The 17,014-nt window shown below is 42.6% G+C and overlaps 1 pseudogene; it reads right to left on the bottom strand.

The window, feature by feature from the left end:
- Positions 1-11,222: 11,222 nt before the first annotated feature.
- On the bottom strand, positions 11,223-16,301 carry LOC111968354 (E3 ubiquitin-protein ligase TRIM35-like; annotated as a pseudogene).
- Positions 16,302-17,014: the final 713 nt, after the last annotated feature.

Genomic DNA, 17,014 nt, shown 5'->3' with positions numbered 1-17,014 from the left:
GCCCAAAGGGAATTCAATGTCTGCTTTTTTTACCCATCTACCAATAGTTACCCTTCTTTGCGAGGCATTGGAGAACTTCCCTGGTCTTTGTCTTTCAATCTGTGTTTGAAATTCATTGCGTGACTGAGTGACCTTACAGATACTTGTATATGTGTGGGGTACAGAGATAGGGTGGTAGTCATTCAAAAATGATGTTAAACGCTATCAGTGTTGTGATGTAAAGTGCATTGCACGTAGAATTAAAAGGTATTGTCGGATATTATTCATCCTAATCAGACAGGTTTTTTACATGGATGATACACTGGAGGTAAAATAAGACAAGTAGTAACCCTAGGTGTAAAATATTAAATAATGGCTACTTCTTAGAAAGTTTTAAACTGTCAAGAGGAGTAAAACAAGGTTGTTCACTATCGGCATGTCTATTTATTATGGCCATCGAAATGGCCATAAAATCAGATCCAACAATAATATCAAGGGCTTAGAAATCCAGGGCTTAAAATCAAAGGTGTCATTGTATGCTGATGATTAAAGTTTTGGATTCCTCCACAGCCTCATAGATGAACTAATTATGATAAAAGTCAAACCCTGATCTGTTTCACCTGTCTTTGTGCTTCTCTCCACCCCCCTCCAGGTCTCGCCCATCTTCCCCATTATCCCCTGTGTATTTATACCTGTGTTCTCTGTCTGTTGCCAGTTCGTTTTGTTTCATGAAACCTACCAGCGTTTGTTCCCCCTGCTCCTACAGCACATCTGACTGCTCTTTGCAACGTTATTGCGTTGGCCAAATGCTACAAAGTAGCGAGGTACAGTGCCAGCTGTCAGAGTCAGATACATGCTTATGGCTGAAAACAGTCCCATAACTTTGGGGCTGTAGAACTTATTCAACAACCTGGCAAACTAGCTACYGTAGGGATATTCAAACCAGCTCACACTAGGCTGCTAGCTGGAGCAAGTTTAGTCAACTGGTCGAACATTGTTTGCCGTAGTAGCCAGTGTGTCATAGCTACCGAGAGCTGAGTGATTTTAATAATTAGGAACTAGTGTTAGGCGGATGAGAATCAACCACATAAAAATCTCTACAAGACAGATTGGTTGAGGGAAGAGCTTTGCGTAGGAGTGACGCCATCTGACGTGAGACAATGATGGAACCCGGTGTTTGCTTTACACTGCTCTTCCCCACCCTATGTAGGCTAATTTGTCCAACTGTAAACTCCCATCTGTGCAGGACTGATAAGTCACCTCTAAGCTTCCTGTCCTCATTTAAGTCACTTTCAGGAATCCTCCTGAAAGAAGAGAAGAAGTCCTGATTTGGAGGCTGTTATCACTGCTTTAATGCAAACACCAATTTAGGTCTAGTTGGTTGGCAGCACAACGGCGGTGTTTGCAGTAGAGTGCAGCAGAGCGGTGAATTGCGAAGCTTGAGAGGTAAAGTGTGTTATAATGATGATTAAATAATTATCCACCTCAGGCCTTCTCTAGGCTACACAGCTGGGTTGCAGGGCAGAGGTACTCCAACGATGAGGAAAATAATGTTAATTCACAGAAGAAGGAAAGACATTTAGTTACTGACAGTGAGATTTTCTGCTTGGTGTGCTGCTCCTTCGTTCTATATCGTGTCAGCAGGGTAAAACTTAGAGACAATGATCGCTAAAAGACAACAGAAATCAATGCTAACAGTTCTGAAGTTTGTGTGTGTGCATGTGTTAGAAGAGGACAGTTGTGTGTTGCGTTGGCTGCTCGGTGGGAGGTGTAGGTTGACTAGTGGAAAAGGCCAACCCTCTCTCTTGTCTCTCAGGACAAAATGTCACAGGTGTGATTAATTTAAAAGGCGCCCAAGTGTGTTATCTTCCCATCTTCCACTAGCCATCGCAGAAGCCCAAAAGGTTAGTGTCCCTGCCCCTTCCTCCCTCACCCAGACATTTCCCATCTATTCCTGTCTCAACGACCCACTCTCCATTAGGTTAATGGTTCCTTGCTGACGGCGGCCATATTTCTGGTCAGCTAAAGGCAACAGAAAGGAGTGATAGCAGGAAGTTGATGAATAAGCACTGTACAGGGATTCTATAAGAATCTACAAATCAACAGTCTTCTTCTGTGATGTAACAATGGTTACATAGTAGTGGTGACCTGAGATAGCTAATCCCCCTTGAAACAAGTTGCAATGTGTCACACCCTGGCCTTAGTTATCTTTGTTTTCATTAGTATTTTAGTTAGGTCAGGGTGTGACATGGGTTAGTATGTGTTTTTGTATTGTCTAGTGTGGTTTGTATGGTTGAGGGGGTTTCATAGAGTAGATGGGGTTGTGTTCAGTGTAGGTGTTTAGAATTGTCTATGGTTGAGTGTAGTTGTTTAGGAAAGTCTATGGTTGCCTGATTTGGTTCTCAATCAGAGACAGCTGGTTATTGTTGTCTCTGATTGGGAGCCATATTTAAGGTAGCCATAGGCTTTAGGTGTTTGTGGGTAATTGTCTATGTGGAACGTTTGTAGCCTGTGTGTGTATGTGCACAACGTTATTTAGCTTCACGGTCGTTGGTTGTTTTGTATAGTTTGTTAAAGCGTTTCGTGTCGTGTTCATCTTCGTCKTTTAAATAAAAAGAGAAGATGTATTCATATCCCGCTGCGCCTTGGTCCTCATTCTCTCCAGTACACGATCGTGACACAATGAGGATATGCACTGAGTGTACAAAACATTAAGGACACCTGCTCTTTCCATGACATATGCTGACCAAGTGAATCCAGGGGAAAGCTATGATCCCTTATTGATGTCACTTGTTCAATCCACTTCAATCCTTGTAGATGAAGGGGAGGAGACAGGTTAAAGAAATATTTTTTAGCCTTGAGACACTTGAGACAAATCACCACAAATTTTATCAAATCAAATTCTATTGGTCACATACACATGGTTAGCAGATGTTATTGTGAGTGTAGCAAAATGCTTATGCTTCTAGATCCGACAGTGCAGCAGTATCTAACAGGTAATATCTAACAATTCCACAACAAAACCTAATACACACAATTTAGTAAAGGAATGGGAGGAGAATATATAAGTATAAAATATATGGATGAGCAGTGACAGAGCAGCTAAGATGCAATAGATAGTAAAGAATAGATAGTGAAGGATACAGTATACATATGAGATGAGTAATGCGAGATATGTAAACATTCTTAAAGTGACATTATTAAAGTGGCCAATGATATCAAGTCTGTAGGTAGGCAGCCACCTCTTTGTGCTAGTGGTGGCTGTTTAACAATCTGATGGTCTTGAGATAGAAGCTTGAGATAGACATGGATTGTGCATGTGTGCCATTCAGCAGGTGAATGGGCAAGACAAAAAATGTCAGTGCCTTTGAACGGGGTACAGTAGTAGGTGCCAGGCGCATCGGTTTGTGTCAAGAACTGCAACGCTACTGGGTTTTTCACGCTCAACAATTTCCCCTGTGTATCAAGAATGGTCCACCACCCAAAGGACATCCAGCCAACTTGATGCAACTGTGGGATGCACTGGAGTCAACATGGGCCAGCATCCCTGTGGAAGGCTTCAACAGTCCATTGAACCCTTGTAGAGTCCATGCCCCGGCAAATTGAGGCTGTTCTGAGGGCAAAAGAGGGGCTGCAGCTCAATATTATGAAGGTGTCCTTGATGTTTTGTGCACTAAGTGTATATTTATGAACACATTCTAGTTGACATGTCACCTTTCCTGAGACTTAGAGATGCTTAAATTATGACATTTTCTGAGCATAAACTTAACAAATGTGAACTATGCCTTTAAGTCAACTGGCCACGAAAACCATGACAGCCCAGCTTTTTTGGGTCAGAGGTATCAAACCGTTTTCTTGAAGTGCGAATAGACTACTACTGTGAGCATCGTATCGAATCCATGAACAAGTTGATACATGCTTCAGCAGCAGGACTGAAATGAAGATCCTCAGAATGGCATCCTCCCAGTGAGCACAAGACCATCAAAAGTATTTTCAACCAAAAATACATATATTTATAAAATGTATCTAGGCTATCTAGGCATGACCTAGAGAGGACTTAGAGACATGCATCCTCATTTCAATGTTTCATGACCTCAAATTGATTTATATAGCTAAACATATAGTTTCCTCATGTCGACCTTGTTCCAGACGGTTGGGTTGGACCGTCTGTCTCTTATCTACCCCTTGATGGGGGCTTCCCTCATTTAAATATCCGACTCAGAAAAAGAAAAGGCTATGATTTGCTTTGCACAATTGAATTTGAATGACATTACCAACAATACATAGCCTTGAACTACAGAAATATGGCTTTTGATCTTGCTTATTACTCTGAGAATTATGATGCAAAGTTTCCGAGCCATTCTTCCCCCTGCAAAACACAGTCGGAAAACGTCTTCCTCAAAATTATTCAAAGTAGAGACAGCAAACTGCTGAAAGGTAGCAAATGGAAAATAGATTGTGAATCATATAATTACATGACTGCTACGACTAGTGTTGCTTTTGTTGCCAGGGACGTTACAGTAAAACACTATGTCTTACCTTTCAATGGACCTAGGATAAATGGATAGATGGACAAAAGGGAGGATGAGGGGAAAGGGGCTCTCAAGCTACTGCTTTTCTCCGAACTCACAATAAGACATTGATCACAAAGCTATGTGAATCAGCCAAGCGGGAGACATTTTGTTGGACGATGACGTCTCAGTCAAACCCGATAACCGTCTCTTCCCAGTTCCCACGTGGGACTGAGCTCAATGAGGGGAGAATGGTGCCATTAGTCCCACATACGTACACAAATCCCAGGAGTCATAGCACTGACGAGCCTGGCGTTCTAGCTCACGCCTTGCAATGTCCTTCAGAACTGGCCAGTGGGTAAAAAGAATCAGATGACTCCTCCTCTCCACTCCTCTTCCCCTCTCCTCCAGGCAGGTCACACGTGATACAAGTCAGTATTCGACGGCCATCCATGTCTGAGGACTTTGGGAGATGACGTGGAAACCGGCCACTAGGGGCAACAGTGAGCACTGTTACGTTCAAGTAGGTTTGGGTTTTGCTAGGGCATTGTGGACATTGATGGTTCCAAGGATTGGATGTTTGAATCCAGCAATAGACAATTGTTTTTGATATTTTTGTTTTAAGCCTATCCCAAACCTTAACTCTTACCTTAACCATTCTGAGTTAATGCCTTACCTTAACCATTCTGAGTTAATGCCTAACCTTAATAATTTAGAGTTAATGCCTAAACYTGAACTTGGAACGATACAGAGAAGTAACCAAACACTTGGAAATTTTATGTTTGGAACAACTCCAAAATTTGACGTTTTAGAAACATGGATGAACGTCTAATTCTGACTTGAGACTGTGAGAGCTCGAAGCTCTTCTCTTCTCTCCTTTAATCTTCTCTTCACCTCTCGTCTCCTCTCCATTCCTCTTCTACTCTCCCATCTTCTCCTCTCCATTCCTCCTCTCCTGTCTCTTCCTCTTCTCCTCTAATCCACTCTCCTCCTCTCTTAAACCTTGCCTTGCGGTTATCATCATCATAATTCCATAAGATAACCTATGGAGAAGATGACACATTGGTAATTGACCAGCTGATGTGTGTGTACACTATAAAGCCAATCCATGAACTCTGGGTAAGAGTTTACTGCCTCCCTCATATTCTCTGTCATCATTACCACGTTACAGGCTCCCGTAGGGCTCGCACACAGACACACACACCGTCAGGATATAGAAATGTACCTATCCCCTTTATTACCAACCATTTGTCATCAGTAGCATTTGTTACACTGTGCCTTTTACAGAGCAGTAAATCATTGTGTATTTGATGCAGTGCAGGCCAGGATTGAAATGTAATTGGCTATTGCTTTTGCCAAATTAACAGAGCGAAGCCCATGAAGAAAACATTTCTATCTTGTTCGTTTGGGCCCCTCGTGGTTTTTACGCGGTATATGTTCTGGGAAACGTCATCATGGCGATAACCAGTCGTTGTGCCCAGGCCTTGATTGGTTCTGTCATCTAATCATATGACTTGTTCTGTTTCAGAATCTGAATGAGCCATTATAACCGACAGATCAGCGAGCGAGAGAGAGAGAGAAAAGGACTCAATAGCTGGGAGACCTTATGACATCACAGTTCCCTCAGGCTGATTAATGGATCATCAGATCAGCCATCGTTGGGTTCTGCCTAGCAAGACTCTCTGGCCCTAAGTCCACCCCTGAAGGAGAAACGAAGAGTAAAAAAAGAAAGGGAAAGAGCAGAGAGAAGGAGATAAGGAGAAATGGAAGGAGATGAGGAGAAAGGGAAGGAGAGAAGCTTGGGATGAGAGGAGGGAATCAGCAGAAGAGGAGAAGAGGATGAGAAGAGAGGAGATGAGGGGGGAAAATAGAACAGGAGGAGAGGAGGCAAGCAGAGATAGAAGAGAGTAAGAGGAGACAGGGAAAGCCATGTATAAAGGGAGAGATGGAGACAAGAGGAGAGTTGAAGAAAGGAGGAAGAGAGTACAAGGAAGCAGGAAAAGATAGAAGAGAAGACAGGCATAGAGCATCCCAAATCAACCCCACCACTCAGACACAGGAAATGGGGAACACGCGATAACACAAGTGCCACCGAAAGAGTCCTCATAGTGATTACGTGATTCCTATCACTTAATTAAACAACAAAGTACATTAATGCAATTAACTCTAACTTCCACTTTATGGGCCTACCAAATTATTAAAAGAGTTAAGGAGCTTCGATCGAAAATACATGTTGAGGAAACTCATATCTGATTTAAGTTAATACGTTTAAGAGTTAACTTTAGGACAAGCTTCAAGTGAGTTGGGAGTTGTTCATTTTTTTTGTTGAATCACAAGCTTAATGTAGTCATTGGTGCAAGCAATATGGGACCAAATAGGCCTACTAACCTTTAGACTACTTTAACAAACTTTAAGTGAATTTGTTCAAGTACATATGATTTCTTCAAATGAGGGGACTAGATACATAAAGCGCTTTTATGTTGAAATAGTAAAACAGATATGTATGAAAATTCCCTCAAAGAAAAGGAGACATTTTGTACTATTGTGTCATGATAATTTGATCTCAAATCCAAAATGCTGGAGTATAGAGGTGCATTTTTAATTTTAGCTTCACTGTCCAAATAYGGTGAAGAATACGGCATCCATATTAGGAAATCATCGCGCAATCCTCCCTGGCGACTTCCTGATATCGACGCCGTAAACCTAGCATTGGTCATATGTCTCATTGTAGCTATCAGTGCTAGCAGGGGATAGGGTGAGGGTGTTGACGCAAGACATGCTGCACCTGTCGACACACAGAGACACCTGTTGACACAGAACACCACCCCCTCATTTGGCCCAGCTAACCCCACTAATGGTTCACAGGTGGTGGGGGCATAACGAGTGAAGGGGAGAGGAGGAGAGGAGTGAAGGAGGAAGAAGAAGTGTGATAGAGAGATTAGATTAGTCCCAGTAATCTGAAAATGGAGAGTTAAACTCTGCTGCTCAGAGCTTGAGACAAATGTGCTTGATTTGATGAGCGCATTGGACCAAATTTGAATAATGGGTGAATTCCATATGTACCCAGTATCTGTCAGTTTTCACACAGAGGAGAAAACAGGTCAGGGAAGAGAGGACATGAGAGAGGAAGGGGAGAAAGAAGAACAGGATGAGAGTAGAGGAGAAGAGAAACGTACAGGGGAGAGAAGAGGAGAGACGTACAGAGGAGAGAAGAGAGAGTGGTAGGAAGGAGAGAGGGATGATGAAGAGGAAGGAAGGATAAAGAGCAGTAGAAAGAGATAATAGAGGGGGAAAGGAGAGCAGAGGAAGAAGGGAACGGAAAGGAGAGAGACAGCCCTCTGATGATGAGTGGGGATTGGGGCTGGTAAGGGGGTAGGGGGAAAGGAAGGGGCACTAATTGGGGTCAGAAGCATTAGTTGTGGATTTGAAGAGGCGGCAGGAGGGCGAGGCCTGTCGGACAGAGCCGTCACAGTGAAAGGGATTGTGGGAAACTAGCCTTGAGGTCTGTCAGAGCTGTGATGAGAAAACGGACTCAAGGATAGCTGACTCAGACCATCGACTGTAGTTTAGCTACCGACTGGGTTTTATTATTCTCAAAAAAGGTAACGTGAACTTTACTTTATGTTTCTAGGACAGTGACACACACAGACACACACCAAACTATATCTCAGACTCACACAAACAGTTATCTCTGTCAGACAGAGAGACATACACTCTCGGCACCACACACACACTCCCTCTCTCTCTCTCTGTCACACATACACACGTTGTCCTTCCTTCCTGTCCTTATCGGAGCGACAGGAAGTGATTGCTCTCTTATCTCTAAGAGTTCCCTGAACAGCTGGATCACTGTCCGTGTCCGACTCCACATGCACACACACACACGCAGGCAGACGCAGGCACACACTCATACAGGCACACACAGGTTAGGAGGTACGAGGCCACACACAGTGCCTGTGTGGAACAGCTTACCTGAGTTTGGCGAGCAGACAGAGTTTGATATGAAGTTTAATCCTCTTTATTCTCCAAGCGTGAAGATTACCGTGGGATGGCGGTGGAGGGAGGAGGCAGGAGATTTACAGTACGTCACGACAAAACTGGAGTGGGCGGCGTTCAGGAGAAACTTTCAAATTAACTACCAAGGGTGTTGTGGACTTTAGATTTCAACATTTGTAATGACATTTCACTATTCAAATAGTAGATAGTAAAAACAATACAATAATGGGTTTATTTCTATTGTTTATCTCTCTCTCCATCCCTCTCCCTCCTCTCTTGCTGTTCTCCCCCCTACCTGTTCCCTCTCTCTCCCTTCATCTCTCTGTCAGAGCACGGCTCCAGTCTAAGTTGTGACGTGTGAGCAGGATGTGGCAGGCTGGCGAGTCGATTTGGCAGTCTAGGGAATCGATACGGAAGATCAATCGGATGTCGATGCTGTCTTATCACTGTCTGTCTCATCCTACCACACACACACACACACACACACACACACACACACACACACACACACACACACACACACACACACACACACACACACACACACAATACACACACCTTACCTCCTCTGACAGAAGTCATGTTGAGTGTCGCTCCTCCTCCTGATACCACAAACACACAAACACACACACACACACACAGCCCCTAAAAATAAACGATCAATCTTGCTCCTTGATGCGTGGCTGGCTGGCTGACAAAAGGAGGAGAAGAGCAGGTGTCCTCTGCTTGTTCCTTATTGTTACCTGCCTACAATGGTGGTGTACATGACAGAGTTACAATCATTATTCCCCTGTGTGTTTCCTCCCAAGACTGGTCAGGTTTACCTTCTGGTGTGAGACCTGAAACGAGGCCCCTCGTTTTCTCAGTGAAGATAAAGGAACTTTCTCTTTTCGTTAAGTGTGTGTCCATAACTCTGACAGTGATCCTCCACTCACCTCCCTTTAACCCCACTGTTAGCTGCTGWATGAGACCAATACTGTATGTGCTGTTCAAAATACTGGTTGCATCCGAAATGGCACCCTATTCTCTAATATAGTGCACTACCTTTGACGAGAGGCCCATGGGCCCTGGTAAAAAACATTGTGCACTATAGGGTATAGGGTGCCATTTCRGACACAAATACTGACTCATGCTGATTGTAACATCCTGCTAGGCCAGAGGTCACACTGTTACTATGGATACGTAATGTACAGTATGTCAAGGTTGCTCATCAAGATGGTTGAATTAACAGGTCAATTTGATAATCAGGTCGTTGTGAATTTTCTTTATTAAACACAAACTGGGTGACAATAGAGAGAATATAACAGTGTAATTATGATTTTATTCACCTCGGGATCATTTTATATTTATTATGCAAACTACAGACAGAGCATTATCACTTTGAGATACTACATCCCACATAAAACAGTAGCCTATGTTAATTTTCAAAATTGTKAATTTAATCTAATAAAGTGCAGCTTTCAGGAAAGTTAAATTGGTGAAGATGCATGCTATTATGTAAAAATAAATAATCCCCAAATTACTAACCTTAGCTCGAGAAACCAATTTTCCTGCTGGCGGGAAAGTAGACCTAGCCTGAGTAGCAGTATCTTTAGCTAACATTCCACTCCTTGTCTTTGCCAAAGAGACTGGCTTTTCAGCAATCTTATCCTTTAATATGCAGCTGGATTTACGCCATAGTTGCTGATTGGAAACAACATTCATATTTTCCATGACAATGTTATAGAACACGGGGTGCACACAACAAACAATACTGTTACGACCTGCTGTGGTCATTCTCTTCTGAGATGGCAGTGTCAATGCAAGACCAATACTGTTACGACCTGCTGTGGTCATTCTCTTCTGAGATGGCAGTGTCAATGCAAGACCAATACTGTTACGACCTGCTGTGGTCATTCTCTTCTGAGATGGCAGTGTCAATGCAAGACTAATACTGTATGGTCTTACCGTGCTTCTACATCTGCATTGCTTGCTGTTTGGGGTTTTAGGCCGGGTTTCTGTACAGCACTTTGATATATCAGCTGATGTAAGAAGGGATTTATAAATACATTTGATTGATTGGATTGAAGATGTTGTTCAAAGTGGCTAGAGAGGACTCCGTAATGAAAGAGAGAAATAATGATACAGAAAATATTAGCCTACAAGATTCAAAGTTTGCTTCAGTTACAACCCATTAAAAGGGCAATCTGCAGGTGCTACATACATTTTGTTCACTTATGAATTCATTAAATGTGCCAATTGATTCTTGAAGAATATAACTTATAAATGCCTCATGAGCTTAGTTCAGCTGTTCTCATCGACGGGGCCGTAGTGGAGCAGGTTGAGAGCTTCAAGTTCCTTGGTGTCCACATCACCAACAAACTATCATGGTCCAAAACACACCAAGACAGTCACGAAGTGGGCAGGACAAAGCCTATTCCCCCTCAGGAGACTGAAAAGATTTGTCATGGGTCCTCAAAAGGTTCTACAGCTGCACCAGTTCTTATTCTTATTTTTAACTGCATTGTTGGTTTGGGGCTCGTAAGTAAACATTTCACTGTAAGGTCTACACCTGTTGTGTTCGGCGCATGTGACTAATACAATTTGATTTGAAATATTGATATAATAACCATCATATCGAAGTAAACTTGGATGCTGTGTGGTCCTCCCACTATGACTCTGGAAACCATGCAGTTTATTAGGCTACATCATAAGTTATGATGAACTTCACAGGGAGGTGAAAGTGTACGGTGATGAGCTTGATGCTCCTTTCTGATAACTATCCAGGATCTTATTCTGGTGACATGATGATCGATGCTTGACTGCTGTTGACAAATAAAAAATATTCTCGCTCTTATTAATAATATTCTCATCACGTAAACTATCCTTCTCCCACAGCCTACCTTCACAGTCTACCTTCACAGTCTATCTTCACAGTCTACCCCACACAGTCTACCTTCACAGTCTACCTTCACAGTCTACCTTCACAGTCTACCCCACACACCCTAACTTCACAGTCTACCTTCACAGTCTACCCCACACAGTCTACCCAACACAGTCTACCCAACAGAGCCTACCCAACACAGCCTACCCACACTGTACCTGCGATTTGATTTGATTTGAGCTGTTGGCTAGAGTGCACGTGCATTTTGTGTGCACTACGTCATCACACACAGATTTTTATCCGCAACAAGTCCGTTTGGTGGAACACACCACTGGTGGGAAAACATATTTTCTTTATGCAGATTTTAGGATAATTGCATGAACATCTGTCAGCAATTGGATGGAAACTTAGTTACTGACAGCAAGAGTCTTGAGACCCCCASCACGTATGACAAAATCAACAGTACAAAACCAAAGATATTCATCTGTTTTATGTTTTGATCTTGTGTTATCGTGCTAACTATAAACTTTTATACTAAGATGTGTAATTCCCCCCCCAATTCGATGTGGTCAAAACAGCAGCTTGTGTAATGTAGTAACACATGCTGTCCACATCATGGAAAGTAGTATAATATACATTCATTAGATATAGCAAAATAATGAAATATCTTAGTTTAGGATGATAGTAAATTAAGCAAATTCACAGATTTTTACAATAATCACATATATTTGTTACTGGTTTAACCATTTARAGAGTTTTTTTTTTCTTATGCGCAATTTAACCAGGAGCTTAAGAAAGAGTTCTCATAATGACTGTGTAGAAGCCCATTCATTCGCCCTCCCTACTCTAGTTGTGCTGTCCCACTGTTACGGAGGGTTCACTGGTAAGACTCTTAGTGAATGTGAGAAAGTAGACCAATTAAAGTAAAAGAATGGAAAGACTCTTTCAGTGAAAGTGTGTGTTGATGTGTGTAGGTGTGTGTTGTTATCAGGGTCAGAGAATGACAGCTTTCCTCTGTCCCTGTTCAGTTGTACTCTGACCCTCTGAGGAGCTCTCTGTTTCAGTGTGAAACAAATATGGCATGTATCCAGCATTACATCACTGTATTCCACACATTCTAACCCAGTCACCATGTCCTTCCCTGGAGACAGACTCTGGGGCCACACCTACAGCAAAGAATTTAATATCTCCAACCTCAATGTCCCAGCTGTGTGTCCCTGAGTTAAAGCCCTCTGAGCCCAGGACAAAGTGAGATTTATCAAACCTCTCTGGGTTGTCAGGTAACTTCTGTGTCACTCCAATGCATCTCATACTGGTCAGATCATCAGAGAGGAGGAGACCTGGGTGACCAGTGTTGGGGTCCAGAATCACAGGACCTAAAGAGATAGAACGGAAACATAGTATGACTAAAACTAAAACTAAAAGGACATTTCATATGATGTTTAATAACTACTTTTATGCTATGATTAACATAATACATTGCATATTTTCCAATACAATTATAAATGTGCATATCCATGACTGTCTAGTTCTGTTTGTTTCTTTGGTACAAATATATAATCATCAATTTTATTTGTATAATCATAACACAATACTCACTGTACTGAACAATGTCCTGCATCTTCTCCCAGACTCTGAACTTCAGGTGTTTGGCCACATCTATCAGCGCTCCTGAGACCAGCTGTGGATCTGGCAGTGTGGACTCGGCTCTGTAATAACATTGAAGACTCAGTGCTGTAGTGCGGTTGGKTTCAGATTCAGAACCACAGAGAAGAGAGACACAGGAGGGAGATGACTTACCTTTTCACCGTGGCTGTGTAGTTCTGCAGAAGGATAGAGGGTTGTCAACGTTACCAATCAATTTATCATACAATCATGTCYACAAAGGACAAATATGTTGGTTCTTACTTGTAGAAATGAGATGTCTTCAGCTCCGAGCTCCTCCTGTATGGCTCGGATTGTGTCTGAAAGGCATGATATCTCTTTACTCATCTCCTCAATCTTCTTCTTCATCCGATGACTCTTCTGCTCCTCTTCCTCCCTCATAGCAKCTATCCTGGCTGCCTCTTCCTCTCGTAGAAACTGGTGAAGCTTCTCAAACTCCTTCTTAACTTGCTTTTCTGTAGTCTGGGCCTGGCTCTGGAGACAGTGAGAGGAATACGTGGGTAACTGTTTATTCACACACTTGGTGAATTAAATATATACAAAATACTGCATACTAGCAGCATTCCGTAGTCTAACCTTTATGTGTTCTGCTGTTCTATCACATGTTACTTTAACTATGTTAAAGATCTTTAGCTTCTCTTGTAAGGGTTGCAGTGCAGTCTTGAGTTCCTCCTGCAACAAAATAACACAGTAGTTAGCTCAACCGCCCCGCGGGACAACCCACCGATCCTGTAGAGGTTAATGTCAGGGGTGCATATTAACACAGTCCACAAGGTTGTTAGTGCTTCCGATTTTGTTTCTGCATGACACTGATTAATAATGTTATCAATAGGCTACCTAGGAAATCAATAGCCTTCCAAGACAGGTGTTGTGCACCCCTGGTCTGTATCTGGATAGTGTGGAGTAGCAGGGCTACGTTTTACAACTTCGGATCAGGTGATCTATTTCGTAGATTGAAGTGGCATTTGTTTCCTATTCTGACACTGATTTAGCTCGTTAATATTTCTACTTAAATCCACACAATAGGAAACTTACACAGCAGGCTGAACCACCACTGACTATAGGTACTAGATCATGTGGGTTTCATTTCTAACACACCCAGTTTGTAGATCAGTATACCAGATTCTATTGGTCCTTTTATAAACTGGGTGGTTGGAGCCCTGAATGCTGATTGGCTGACATCCGTGATATTTCAGACCGTATACCACGGATATGACAAAAAAATGTATTTTTACTGCTCTAATTATGTTGGTAACCAGTTTATAATAACAATAAGGCACCTCGGTGGTTTGTGGTATATGGCCAATATACCACGGCTAAGGGCTGTATCCAGGCACTCTGTGTTGCGTTGTGCATAAGAATCAAATCAAAGTTTATTTGTCACGTGTGCCGAATACAACAGGTGTAGTAGACCTTACAGTGAAATGCTTACTTACAGGCTCTAACCAATGGTGCGGAAAAAACGGTATGTGTGTGTGTGTGTGTAGGTAAGTAAAGAAATAAAACAACAGTAAAAAGACATTTGAAAAAAGAATAGCAAGGCTATATMCMGACACCTGTTAGTCAGGCTTATTGAGGTAGTATGTACATGTAGGTATSGTTAAAGTGACTATGCATATATGATGAACAGAGAGTATCAGAAGCGTAAAAAGAGGGGTTGGCGGGTGGTGGGACACAATGCAGATAGCCCGGTTAGCCAATGTGCGGGASCACTGGTTCGTCRGGCCAATTTAGGTAGTATGTACATGAATGTATAGTTAAAGTGACTATGCATATAAGATAAACAGAGAGTAGCAGCAGTGTAAAAGAGGGGCTGGGGGGGGCACACAATGCAAATAKTCCGGGTAACCATTTGGTTACCTGTTCAGGAGTCTTRTGGCTTGGGGATAGAAACTGTTGAGAAGCCTTTTTGTCCTAGACTTGGCGCTCCGGTACCGCTTGCCATGCGGTAGTAGAGAGAACAGTCTATGACTGGGGTGGCTGGGGTCTTTGACAATTTTTAGKGCCTTCCTCTGACACCGCCTGGTGTAGAGGTCCTGGATGTCAGGCAACTTTGCCCCAGTGATGTACTGGGCCGTACGCACTACCCTCTGAAGTGCCGTGCGGTCGGAGGCCGAGCAATTGCCGTACCAGGCAGTGATGCAACCGGTCAGGATGCTCTCGATGTTGCAGCTGTAGAACCTTTTGACGATCTCAGGACCCATGCCAAATCTTTTCAGTTTCCTGAGGGGGAATAGGCTTTGTCGTGCTCTCTTCACGACTGTCTTGGTGTGTTTGGACCAATCTAGTTTGTTGTTGATGTGGACACCAAGGAATTTGAAGCTCTCAACCTGAACAGCCCTTAGCCATGGTATATTGGCCATATACCACACCCCCTCGTGCCTTATTGCTTAAATAAATTCTCATATAGGTCCTTATAGGTCCATATATTAGTTCCTTTTATATCCTCATATAGGTCCTTATAAGTCCCTATATTAGTTTCTTATATACCTTCATATAGGTCCTTATATCCTCATTATATACAGTATACCCTCATTCTGAATGATTAGGTATGTCCTCACAGTTACTTTCTCACCTTATAATCCTGTGCAGCTTCATCTATGGGACAGAAGGTGTGGTTTTTGTGTTTTCTGGAAGTCTGACACACAAAGCAGACAGGCTGTTTATCGTCCAGACAGAAGAGCTTGAGTTTCTCGCTGTGCTTACTGCAGAGCAGCTCGGACCCTGCTGAAGCTCTCTGACACCTTTCCTCTAGTCTAAGGCATCACACAGGTTCTTTAAAACCAGAGGCTCGTTGCTCAGAGACTCGTGTTTTGATGGTCTGCATATAGGACATTCCTGAGTTTCCATTCATTTCCAGCATTGCTGCAGACAGGATTTACAGAAGTTGTGGCTACACGACAGGAGCACAGGATCACCGAAGATGTCCATGCACACAGGACAAGAGTGATTCTCCTCTAGGAGAAACGATCTGGAAGCCATTTTCTCTGTCTGTATTGGCTTCTGAGGTTATTACAAATCTACTTTCACTTTTATGTTGCACACTGTACCGAAGTCAGCAACATTCCAATGTTAGAGTTTAGATTAAAGTTTTGTTATGCTTCCCCTTTGCTATGGTCTCTTACCCGCTGTGATTATTATAGATCTTGTCTTCAGGTCTAAACAGGTAAATCAATCAATCAATCAATTTTATTTTATATAGCCCTTCGTACATCAGCTAATATCTCGAAGTGCTGTACAGACACCCAGCCTAAAACCCCAAACAGCTAGTAATGCAGGTGTAGAAGCACGGCATGAACAGCACGGCATGAATGTCAGTGTTGTACTGCACTGAACCCTGAACATGTAACTACTTCCTGTGATTCTGAAAAGGGTCGAGGGTGGAGCTATTGGGAAACTATTATCAGCTACCTTTGATTTATTTCAGAGAGAGAGATAACATGTAAGAGAGTGCAGGAGAGAGAGAGGGAGACAATTGTATAAGCCCACATGCAAAGGTACAATATATAGATTTTTTGCTCATTCAAATAGCTCTAAGACCCTAGTCTGGCCTYTGTGGCCACAGCTGAAATTACATTGGTTGGTTCCAATTTCCCTGGTTACATTCGCTCTTTTGCAGGTATAACCATATCATTTCTTCCATCCTAGCCAAATTTCCTCATATGCTTGCATGTTTCTCCCCTATTTCAAAGTGTTTTGGTACTTCCCTTATGCACTAGACTTTTCCACACGCTAACTTTTACTGTACCACAGATCAGTATAGTCTACCAGTCTAACTGTCTATCCTGCCCTCTATCCACCATTCATAGTGACAATAGTGGTAGGTGGATYGTTTGTCCAGATCTGCAATAGGCTAACTAGCAATCATACCACAGATAAAAGTATTCAAAGTTGCATACATTTTCAATATGAATCCACAAGAACAAATAGAAATAKCTGATAGGCAGTAGAGAGGCCAGGTGCATCATTGAGCATGAAAGAACAGTGAAGACATAAGACA

The sequence above is a fragment of the Salvelinus sp. IW2-2015 genome, linkage group LG9, assembly GCF_002910315.2.
Source record: "Salvelinus sp. IW2-2015 linkage group LG9, ASM291031v2, whole genome shotgun sequence".
Classification (NCBI taxonomy): domain Eukaryota; kingdom Metazoa; phylum Chordata; class Actinopteri; order Salmoniformes; family Salmonidae; genus Salvelinus; species Salvelinus sp. IW2-2015.
The sequence above is the reverse complement of the archived record's forward strand: the minus strand, read 5'-3'. Positions and strand labels throughout refer to the sequence as shown.